This window comes from Bicyclus anynana, chromosome 3, assembly GCF_947172395.1.
Source record: "Bicyclus anynana chromosome 3, ilBicAnyn1.1, whole genome shotgun sequence".
NCBI classification, from domain to species: Eukaryota; Metazoa; Arthropoda; class Insecta; order Lepidoptera; family Nymphalidae; genus Bicyclus; species Bicyclus anynana.
Window position 1 is genome coordinate 8,700,796 of NC_069085.1, and position 13,215 is coordinate 8,714,010.

A 13,215-nucleotide genomic window follows, 5' to 3' on the forward strand; every position below is an offset into this window, starting at 1 on the left:
TGTTTTTAAACAAAAGAATTGAAATCAAATTTTGGGGATCCTACGTTAATAATAAATAGGTTTTGCATAATCTTTGTTCCAAAAAAACCTACAATGTTAATAGAATATGGGATGATGGTGTATTACTAATTAGCGGACGCGCGCGACTTTGTATGCGTCAAATTATGTTTTTTAACAAACCCCTTGAGAACTATGCTTTCTTTCGGGATAAAAATAGTATATATGTTACCTCCTTCTATACCTTTAAGTGAAAATCCCATTAAAATCGGTTCAGCCGTTCCAGAAATTAGCCTGAACTAACAGACAGATAGACAGACAAAATTGTATTATTGTGTAAATAGCTCTAAGCACTTGAAAAAACACAGTTTTAAAATCAGAGACAGTCACTTGAGTTTCTCTTTTATATTTATTGACTAGTTGACGCTGCGCGGTTTTACCCGCGTGGTTCCCGTTCTCGTAGGAATACGGGGATAAAATATAGCCTATAGTCTCCCTCGATAAATGAGTTATCTAACACTGAAAGAATTTTTCAAATCGGACCAGTAGTTCCTAAGATTAGCGCGTTCAAACAAACTCTTCAGCTTTATAATATTAGTATAGATTCAGTAATTACATGCAAATAGGCCAAGTTGCGAACAACCACTAATCATTTTATATTCTTCATGTTAAATTAGTTATCATTTAGTAAATAGCTTTGGTGTGCAGAACGACTTATTAATGTCCCCTATTGAATCTCTTTCATCGTGGAAGATAAAGTGCCTACTCTGGATAATGCAGAAGTTATACTTCACTCTCAAAGGCAGCGGGGTCGAACGTGCAACGATGTCGAGATGATAAATTCAATGCGACGAAATATTGAAATTTTTCCAAGGTACGATAACGTTTATGAATGTTGGAACACTTTTAAATCCTTAAGTTAAATTCCGAACGTCCGGGTTTGCAAGTTCATTTAATTGCAATTTAGACTAAGCCCAGTGATCGCCGCATAAGCCTCCAACAGAGAGGTCGAGAGTCCGTGGGATGAATTAGATATACCCCTGACCGAGTGCAGTCTACAGTGTTTGGTTTCATGCAACTTACATTTCTAGCATTTGAGGACGGCATTGTTTAGTTTACTTTGTATACAAAATATTTTCTAAAGTTTGAAATAATTTTACATACATCATCAATAATTTTACATACATCATCATCATCTTCATCATCATCATCGTCCATCATCATCATTTCCATTCGCTGGTTAGTAACCATTTTTGATGACCTCGTTATTGATGATACAAGTTAAAGCTGTTTTTGTTCTGTTGCTTAATTAATAGTTATAAAACTTAAAAGGCATTTAGTGTTCACGGTATTTCGTTATTACGCTCAGAAAATGTTATTACCTAGTAATCCTGTTAGCTACCATAATCAAGAATTTTCGTAAATATAAATTTGAGTATCTCAAGATAAAGCTACACAGAAAATTAACTTGATCGTAATCAATTGTAAAAATGTTCACCGGATCCTGCAGGCTGATTCACTATATTTTACGTATGCTAGTTGACATATACGAAATATGAGATTCTATAAATTATTCAAATGTCATCCTCTGCTTATTGGTGGATATCAACAGTAGGCAGATGACATTTTTGTCAATTGATTTGATGTGTGTTTTAATCGGTTGATAATAAAGACCAAAATAGTGAATAGGCTAGCTGGACTAATCGTCAAATTGTCATCTACTCCTTTTACACACGTCACACACTGCAAGTGAAACTTGCAATTTCAACATTCTTCTGACTTTCATCCCTCCGCATTACATATCCACACAAAGCTAACCTTCTACTCTTCAACTTTTTTGTACTTGCGCCTCTTTCATACTTCCTCTTATATACTACATTCATACGATTCATAAAATGTAAATTTTTATATCACCGCCTGCCAAGCCTGAAAGTTTATTCAAAAATTAGTTCATGTAGGCCAACTTAGAAGATATGTAATGACAAAATGCATTAGGTTATCCACGAAGGTCGCCGTAGAACAGAACGCTGAATGAAAAAGCGACATTTTAATTAAGCATTCTGCGACATCTATTGTTTGCACTTCAAGATCGTCTATTTTCAGACTAAGCTAAGCATAAAGCATGCTTCGTAAAAGCTGTTCAAATTCACCGGCAGACACCGCACTTCAATATACGATATAAATATAAACGAACTCTTCAGCCTAAGTACGATGAGAATCTAGATAAAAAATTCCTTCATTTATTTTCTAGTTCTAATATCCGGCCAATTACTTACGATACGTGAACCAAAGGAAACTATTAGTTGTATTAGATAACTTAAAATAAATCTTTTCAATCCAACGCTAACAACTGACAACAAAGAACCGGAAGACAGATATATAAGACATGAACTAAGCAATAAAAATCTTGTAAATCGTGATACGAGTACACTCCAATTGTTGAAGAAACTCAAAAGATCAAAGAAGCTTCAGTTCGTTGGCTATTCATCGCAAAATTTCCATATCTGTTAAGCTTAGAGAGCAGATATATTGTTCATAATTCAACATATACACGAAGATGTAAAATATAAAGCTCATTCCTGATATATTAAACAGTGTTTTGGCCAAGAAAAATCCTTGTACACAATGTGCATACAGCATTCACGATAAACGTAAGCTACTGTTACTTACTCGTACTATCTGCGTATCTACATTTATTAACGCTACATGGACGATGCTATAAAATGATAAAATTCATCACCAAAACTATGAACGCAGGAGTTAAATGCTTGCATGATTATAAAAGAAAGCAACATTTTCAATGAAGCAAAGTGTAAGTAGTGTTTAAGTCTGTATCACCCTACAGATGACGATGACTGCAATTGTGTATAAAAATAACTCGTGTCTGTCTGTGGCATCGTAGTTTCTTACTTAATGTACCGAGTATGATGCTGTTTTTTCGTTTGAAAGCTGACGTGATCGATATGGTTCTTAGTTATTTAGAAAAGAACTCGATAAACAGAAAATTAAAACAATAAAAGCATTTAAGCAATCGAACAAAAGATTCCGCTCTTTTAAAATACATTTTATTCCAAACAAAGTAAAGGCAAATGAAACAAAAGATAAAGTAAGCAAAATACATCGAAAATGGGTAATTATAATTATTTCCTTTGTTGGTGACCAACTGGATATTGAATCGATTGAAGTACGAGTAAGAACGTACTGGAATAAATCGAAATTACCTCGACAACAATAAGTAGACAACAACGTTTGATTACTTTTTCGATAACTGAAAACCATTTACAATATTCAAAATATTTGAAACCATTTTCCAGTGAACAAATAACAGGAAATTAAATTTTTTGATTCTACAAAAAAGTGTTTCACGATAAAATCATTTGTTTCCGGTTTAAATTCAAGATGATTTTTGTCAATCGTTTTTTGGGCTACAATTCGATTAGCCGTGGAAAATTAAATATTGCTACAATATAGTCGAATCGTGGTTAAAACAAATGAATTGGGTTGTTTTCATCGTATTTCTAGTGATTTTAACTTCTTATAATGTGATGAATCAAGTTGTTCATAACAATCTTGTAAGTCAAATTTATCAATCCCTATTGATCGATAAATACTGCATGTTAAACTTCACTCCACGAGATTTATGACCAATCCATCAAGTTATTTCATATACATGCGACATTTCATGTGGTATATTTTTTTTATTTTTTTTGTTTATTTATATTCTTAATTTGTACACCACCACATAAAACAAAAAAAGTACAAACAATACAAGGAAGAATCAGTATACAAAAGGCTTGTCTTCAAGGCTTCCAGGCAACCTTAATAATCCGATAATACTTACTTACAATTTTAATAGTATCATTAAGATTTTCTACGAATCATTGTTTTATTGTTTCAGGGTCCTTACAAAATAATTTTTTTAAAATATGAAACATGCAAAGGGCCTAAACGAGGGGAATGTGGAGCGGTGCATATTAACAATATTCATAACATGTCAGATATACCATTCATTTTGGACTTACCAAAAGATTGCCCCGTCAATAATGTAAGTATACAAGCAAATATACATAAATATATTAAAAAAAATACTTGTTGTTGCTGCGATTTATAGAAAAGTCAAATTTAAATTTTCAGGCAAGAGTAACAATTGGCACCATTCAGAATACTAACAATTCAAAAATATTATGGAATTACCAACTGAAGAAACCTTGTCATCATTTCGTGCTTGGTCCATTATTACACAAATCGTTCAATCTCACTAACAATTGTAATATAGTTAAGGTAAGAAGCACATTAATATTTAGGTCCTATTTCATGTAAAACAAGCAAAATATTTCATATAAAACAAGGAAAAAGGCAAAACAAATTTGCACACTCATAATACTGAAGGTAAAACACAAAAGTATATTTGAAATCCCCTCATAATTTAGTAGCAAAGAGTATCAAAATGAACATAAAGGACGAAACAAAGCGGTAAATTGATTCAATTTTGTTGACAGGGCCACTACGAAGTGCACATAAATATGAATGATTTGACCAAAAAGTTTTTGGGGTCTAGTTTCTTTTACGACACATTTTTCTTCAGAACATCGGCGTACAACAGCGCAAGTAATTTCTTCTGTGTATATACAGTGATTAAAATTTCTAAGGCGTGAGTTTCACCGTGACGTCAGTGGGAACGTAAAAAATCACATTTGGAGTACAAAATATTTAAAAACCCCAAAATTGGTATTTTTTTTTATTAAAGATTAAATGATACCATGATTCTACGAGGGATTTTATAGTCCCGCGTGACATTAAGCTGTAATAAGTTTCCAGAAATTCATTCCAGGCAAATTTGATAGAAAATCTCAATTGAAAATCGAACAGTAATTCGTTCGCAACGCTGCTCCCAAATAAGAATTTTTCCCACGATACGTTTCTCAATTCCCTTACCAAGTTTCTTTATACATTGTAGAGCTCATGTTTTAAACAAATATCGAGGATTGTACGTGCTCAAAAGATTAATATATTGTGATTCGATCTTGTTTTTTTATTTATAGTTGTCACATGATATGTATGAAAGAGCATGATTTACAGCGAATACGTACCTAACGAATGCGGGATGACGTGAATAATAAAATAAAGCTGTTGCCTTAAAAATAAATCTTTTAGTACCTCGCCTAACGGTCTATTGCAATAGTGTGACAGTTAATGGAACTCTAGCACGACAAAGGATATTAATTTCACAATTATATATGCGTTATTTATACTAAAAATTTAAAGTTTGTGAGATTTTAGGGCCTAGGGGATTTCTCAACATATTCACGGTTAAAATCAACACCAATACCAGACATCTAGACTTTGGTTTGTACCTCTTTGACTATTGTACGTATCCACTCTAAACACAAGCTTTTCGCTGAGTTAGAAGGATCAATTATAGTCGTGTTTAATGTTTTAACTGAACTCAAAATGGCCTGCATTCCTGCCTGGTAGAAATCTTATTTTTTTTACGTGGATGTTAATTACAAAAGTAAGTAATAAGTATTTTCTGCAGATGTTAACATCGCATGCTTTTGTACGCAACCGTGACACTACCGCCAGATTAAATTAGGGAACACAGAGCTTAATACATTTTTAATGGGCACGACAATTACACAAAAGATTACTCGGTCTTAGTTAAAGTCCGTGTTCCGCAGACTAAATCCCGTGGTAATGGCCGAGGGCGCCACCTGGGCTGCTGTGGCGTCGCTAATTTCGCAAAGCATAATATAAATTACCGCTCCAAACAATGACGCTCCGGCCAAATTATGTAGTCGCATGCTAATGTGCGCTAAAAGGATTTTATCCTGCGCACCGTTTCGAATCGTTTTTGACGCACAGATGAAGTTTAATTTTTAACAGACTTAAAAGGAGGAGGAGAACGCTTATATTAAGATTATATCTTGTATATTTATATTATTATTATATGGTAATTAATAATTTAGTAATCAATTTTGAAAATGTTTCAAATTAGTTCCACAGAATTTTCAGGTTAAAATTTACTGGTTCAATTTTTTGGTTTTACAATCAATTTTTTTTTTTGTTTATTCTCTACAAGTTACAATTTTACCTGATGGTAGTGATAATGCAATCTAAGACGCAGGAGGGCTAATTCGTAAGGAGTAGGATGAAAATCAAGACCCCTTTCGGTTTCGTACCATCATTGACGGTCGGGTTGTAACTAACCACGGCCGAAGACTCTCACCAGCCAGACCTTAACCATTTAAGAAATCCTTAATCTGTCCAGCTGGGGATCGAACCCAGGACCTCAGTCTTAAAATTATTGTATTGCAGTAAAGTTATGCTGACATATATTGATAACGGATGAATAAAAATCTTGGAAAAAAGAAACCGATCTGTATGTAAATAATAAATAAACAAACTTCTTTAAAATAGCAGTTAGAATTTCATATAATGTCGAGTCAGGCAGTTAATTATTTTCTGCGGACAATGAATTGCATAAAACGAGGTAACGAACTCGAAAATTTCCATGCAAACTTTGTTTTTCCTACTTCTACATCAACTATGATATTACAAGTAGGTACAGCCTTCATAAAACAAACAGTTCCCAAAGTTTTACTACTTATGACAAAATATGTACATACTTAGTAGTTAATTCGCTCGAAGGGACTTTATGGATTTCATGAAGTTTTATGTAGCAAACCAGAATAAATATTTGGAAAGGCCCTATTTGGCATTATGCTCTTACATAATCAGACTTCTAATTTAGAATTTCTATACTATTAATAGTATAGAAATTCTAAATTAGAAGTCACCTTTATCTATCTGTATATTAAATGAAAAGTGTTTTATGGCAAACCAGCGGACGGCCTAAACTTCGTCTGCCCTTAAATCTCCTTAATCCGGCCCTGTCGCAAAATTCGTTCTTAACTGAAGTTCGTCTACTGAAGTGTTTTCAGATAGCATGGGCACGGTGACAGTTGCCTGTATGACGATCATAATACGCACTATTATCGTGAATTGCGGCCAATTTCAAGAGTGAAATGAACTGTCACCGTGCCAATGCTACCTGAAAAACAATTTAAATATTAACTATCTCCCCAAATTGCATCTCTGTACGTAAAAATTATTATAGCAGTTTTCGAGATTTCATGATGATTTCATGATACCTTTTACTTATACATTAAGTAACAATATTTTGCTAGTAGGTTGCCTAAAAAACTCCTAGCCTATAGAAAAAGCTGTCATTAATAATAGTTGATAATAATGTTAGGATAGTTAGGCCTGCTGGCCTATTCACTACTTTGGTCTTTAATATCAGCCTATTAAAATAAACATCAAATCAATTGACAAATGTCATCTACCTACGATATCCACCAGTACGCGATGGATGACATTTGTTACATAGAATATCAATTTCGTATATGTCAACTAGCATACGTCAAATATAGTGAATTAGCCTGTCGGAGCTTAGACAATATAGATAATAGATATATTAATTATTTTGTATATTTTTTCTTAGCGGGCACTTTTGAAAAATTACAAAATGTATGGAAATAACGAATCGTCGAACCTGTATATCTTAGTTATAAGCCACCCGACAACTTTTATGCTATATTAGCTATTGCTCCAAATGGCTAATTCTAACGAGTCGTGCCATTTTTTTTTTGTTGGCCCCAATTTCAAAAAGATCCCAATAATGTATGGAGCGTGAATGATCTTCTTTGATATAAAACATTTTTCATCACAAATAGATGTGTGAAGGTCCTTTCTAATTCGTATCTTAGACTATGATACGAGTAAACTACGTATAAACGTACTGGTAACAGTAACAGTTAGCATTGTTTCAGTTCCATATTCCTCGTTTAACATTAAAAGCACATTCCACAACATGATGCTGCAGCAATAAAAGAATCTAACGTTAAAATGCAGCGCAGTTACAAGTACGGTATGGAAGCGCATGATATGTATTCGCATCACCTGTTTTAAATTGCTTTAACGTCTGCATACCTACCAGTCTCCTTGCTACCTACTCTGAAATAAAATCCCATTTATTAAGTCAGTTTTCATTCGAATAAAAATGGTTAGAAGGCGCACTTTGATCACAATTACGTTTACGCGTATTCGACTAATATTTGTACAAACGCGGAAATTTGTATGCATGTTTGTTACCTATACTCTTTCCCGCCGAAACTATAGTACTTTGCATGAAACAAGTCCCCCAGACGCATTGTCATTTGCTAATGGCGGTCTTATTGTCCTTTGTATAAAGCGCTGTCAATTTTAGTTCAGGTTTTAGCCGCGGGATTTCTTTCATGAAAAGGACTCTACTAAAAGACGTCAGGGCCAAACTGGAGGGATCAAACAATTTGCAGCACATTGTTAAAGCTCTCTTCATAGGATTGTTGCAACAGAGGACGCATCACCAACTCGCAGAAGAGAAGAAACTGCATTTAGTTTAATATAAAGCAGAGAACCAGAACTACCCCACCGTAGTGGCTAGCCCCGAGTAGGTATGTTAGAGCCTAAAGACGAAATTCTAGATTTCATTCAGGGTTATTCTTCAACGAAAGAAACGGGGGAATTTCTGTCCCATGGAATTTCATAATGAAATGTGTTTAAAAAAATACGAGTAATATAGTAACCATAAGAAAATTCGGTTAAATCTAAAAGCTGACTTTGGGGAAATCAAGAGCTTTTTGAATGACAAGTATCCAGAGCCAAAGGAGGAGAATGAAGAATAGATAATAGTGAATATATTAGCTAAACAGTTGTAATATTTCTTTACATTGAAGTTGTCAGCTGACAGAAAAAAGAATAAAACGATAACACGAGTTTGTAATAAATATAAAAATTCAAGTGCATTGTATTGATTTGTTAAAAATTTTAAATAAATTGAAAAGTACATGGTATTTAAGACAATAATGCAGAAATCAGATGTCTCATATAATTAATCGGATGAGAAGCTTAGTAGTGCACCAGTAATAGAACCTGGGGCACTCAATCTTTTCACATCTAATGTATGTGACCCATACAACACATGTCTTAATGTGAACGATCTGAGAATCATGGATGTCAACTCTGCTGATGATGTAAGGATTTGAACTAATAACCTCATGCAGCTGCACAAGCTAACCATTGAATGAATGAGTAGAATATATAAAGCGAGTGAGTCGAAGTGAGTCGAAATATATTTAAATAAATTCAAATAATGAATAAAAAATCTACTGAACAGGATTCTTGAAACAGTTGGTACAGTTGTATAAACGAAGTCCACTATTAACTGTCGTGGATTTTTGCATTTCCTGTAGATCCAATTCCAGCCACATAGCAATACCACTGAACACTCATGCCCGCAATATTGCAGCAGCAGTACTTATACACTGAAAATTTATTGATCAACGGCCTGTGTTTATTTCGCGCAATAAAAACTGGTACACGAGGCGGCGTTCGATTTAAATTGTACGTGAAATAATGAAAATTAATTTCATGTGAATATGTATACGATAGGCGATCGGATCGGAATCAGGCTATTTAAATGCGTGACCCGTCATTAGGAACGGCGAGAGGTCCCCGCTCGAGTACGTACTTGATGGCTTCGCATAATCGACCTGTTAACGGTCCTACCTACAGACCTAGCATTTTCCATTATATATTTTGAATACCCTTACGATTCTATTCGTGCTTGGAGTGCGAAAGGCTTGAATTTTATACGGGGCGAAATGAAATAAAAATCGCTTGCGGAACAGGTTTTTAACCACCAGATATTATTATTTATTTAATAATAATTCTTTAGATAACATAAAATTTAAAAAAAAACGCAAATGTCATGAAATTATTAATTACTCTCGATCAAGTTATCAATATTCTCTTTCAGTGTGCTTTAATTTGAGACCTTACTCGAATATATTTGCAGACATTCGGTTATTCTTCCCCATTTTCGCTATTACAATTTTCGTAACGCATTCCCCAGCTTAGCTACTCCCCAAGTCAAGCGTGCGTAAAGATTTACTTTAAATAACAATAATTTATTAATTATACAAGGAATTGAATATTATACGTGGCTAAATAAAATAAAAATTACTTCTGAAATAGAAATACCTACACCAGTAATTATTGCGTTAACAATAATTCTATAAACCACAATAATTTTGAGTTATAGCAGTTTACATTTCCGGGGCAGTTTATATTTTGCAATACAAATTGATAGCGAGTTTCTCTATTTTGGCGGAAATTCCAAAACGTGGTAAAACACACTTTTTAATACAAAAACAAAAAAAAAATGTATTTAACTTACAGAAATATAAAATGGTATCTTTATTCTTCAGAAACTTGGGTTTTTATGGTAAAAATTGTAAAATAGTTTTTTAGAATTAGCTAAATCTCAAAAATACTTTAATATTAAAATATATTGTTTTAATATTAACGTATTTTTGCGATTCAGCTTTTGCCAACCTCTCAATTTAAATCACTGGCAAAGCAGATGTGCAGAAGTTTAAACAATTTGAACCATATCCAGCAAGGGTCAAATATTCCTAAGTACAAATTATTTTCATCTTAGCGCAATTACTACTGAGTCACTGACATACTAGTAGCTCAGCGAATCGAGAAGCTGATGTAACAATGGGCAGGCCACGTAGTTCGAAGAGCCGATGGACGTTGGGGTCTTAAGATGCTGGAATGGCGACCCCGCACCGGAAAGCGCAGTGTTGGTCTACCCCCTCTAGGTGAATAGAACATCAAGCGGGTTGCAGGTAGCCGCTGGATGCTGGCGGCTCGAGACCGTTGTGCTTGGAAATCCATGGAATGTCCGATGTCCAGCAGTGGACGTCCATCGGCTGATAATGATGACGATGAAGCGCAATTACATTTTATCCACACTTCATGCATTTTTAAACGCGTTTGCTACTTTTTTATCTATACGAGTACATCAAGCATAATCCTCAATAGCTCAACGGTAAGGGCGGTCGGACTCATCATCCAGGGGTCCCCGTTGGTCTATTGTCGTACCCATTCCTAGCACAGTCTTCCCCGACTAGTTGGAGGGGAATGGGAATATTGGTCATATTATAAATTATATGGCAAATATTCTTTAAAAAAAAAAATCGGGAAGACAAGAGTTAGAAATGGTTACCGACTATTGAACTATTGGAGTTTAATATTTACTACGTCATCATTTTGATCGGTTATATGCTAGTGCAAAATTAGAAATATCCCACATTTCTGTGGCCGCAAAATTAAATGAACCGCACATTTAGATACAAATTTATTTAATAGCCTTATAGGATAAAGAAGAATTATATAACAGCTCTATAACAGCCGATCCAGAGGCATAAAAGCTTATTATCCACTTTGCGAGTCTAATGAAAGTCAACTTTGATTATATTCAACTTACCCAAATGGCTAAATGACTGGATAGTGAGCAATAAAACCAGACTGGAATATCGGCAGCATAAATTATACTTACATTAAATATATTTGTTCAACTTACAGATTATTCGCATGACTCTTACCTGAAAAGAAAAATTATGTTATTAAATTTAAAAAAAAATACATGATGCTATTCATAATCTTAACTACTTCAGAGATAAAACAATGGCAACTTTCTTAAACGTATTATAAAGGAAAAGGAGAAGGAGAAAAATAGGGGGAATGCAATAATAAGTTATAGACAGAAGTTCTACCGTATTAGATTTATGCTGATAGGTAGACGATTATCAATGTGAAAGTAGAGGCTTTAATCGATAGGAGTCCGGCATTACCAAAGAGGGTGTTAATTAGGATTTCTCCTCTCTCTACGAAGCTCTACAAATTGCGTATTTGCCTATAGTATCAGCATAACAAAGAATTATAAGTAATAGTCAGTATACAATAATATAAGCTAGTTTAACGTGTCTTGGAAAATAACAGTTTTAGCTCTCTTGAAAGTGTATACTCTATTACCATCCTACCATAATCTACCAATATTATAAAACCACAATTATTCATAACTACCCGTATACTGTGAAATTAAATTAATTACTCGGAATTTATTGAAACATTCAATTATAAATGCCATAATATGCGATATCTACCTCAGGGTCCCTCAGGCTTTACATGTAGAGTGTACACACATCAAAGAACTATATAAAAATAAACAATAAATGGCAAATAACTATTTCCATTTTTCGTTTACATTTTATTATTTACTACAGTAAAGTTTTACTGCAGTTAGTTGAAAATCAAAGGACTGATTTTCTAGGCAGCATTTTGACTATTTGTTTTGTTAAAAACGAGTATCTTTAAACTAACTATCCACCCGAAACACTCCACTATCTAGTCTTGAGTATTTAAATATTTGATCAAATTAAACTTGATATTTCTTTCTGACTCTAATTGAAGGCGAACATAACATCATTAATCTTTAGAAAATAGTTCCTTTTCTGATTAAATCTAAGAGCAGCCAACCTATGATATACTCCTTTGACGATACATACTTATACCTACTCTTTCTCACACTCCAACTATTACTCATTGTTGGTCTTCCTCTGTTTTACCTTTTTACAGATACGAATATTTATAATAATCGTCGTTCGTTCGTTATCAATCCATATTCGGCTCATTGCTGAGCTCGAGTCTCCTCTCAAAATGAGAAGGGCCAGTAGTCCACCACGATGGCCCAATGCGGATTGATTGAAACTAAGAAAATTGAAAAGAAATTCCGGATTCAAACCCACACCTTCAGGAACCGGAGGCAGAGGTCATGTCCACTGGGCTATCACGGCTCTCTTTATGCTTAACGTTTATCCATTCCTCGCAAATTAAATCGTAGTTAGTTAAGGAAAATTAACCCTTTACAAGCAAGTGGTAATTGTTTGTTTATATTTTAGAACTCGAAAAAGCTTAAAACAAAGTACTAACACAGATCAAGTTAGCACAGCGTCATAAACTGAGTGAAATCGTTTGTTAAAAAAGACGTCTAGTTGTTTATTTTGAATTCAGTCCACAGTACCTACTGAATTATAAATCAAAATCCTTTAATTTAATATTGTTTTAAAGCATATTACCAACTAAATTCGACAGTTATGTACCACAATTGACCTAAAGTTTATTCAACGCGTTTCGCTCAATTTATTTAAAAATCCTTCGTTCAAGATAATCGGAAATTGTAAAGGAAAAATTCTAGCGCACTTCAATATTACCGATGCAATTGCGTAAGTTTCTATCGAGCAGAGGATTATATATAAATTGAAATCG

The 13,215-nt window shown here is 33.9% G+C and overlaps 1 protein-coding gene across 6 annotated transcripts in view; it reads right to left on the reverse strand.

Moving 5' to 3' along the window:
* LOC112046671 (neural-cadherin) overlaps window positions 1-13,215 on the reverse strand; it is a 448,660-nt gene that overhangs the window by 329,119 nt on the left and 106,326 nt on the right. The gene's annotated exons all lie outside the window — the stretch shown is intronic.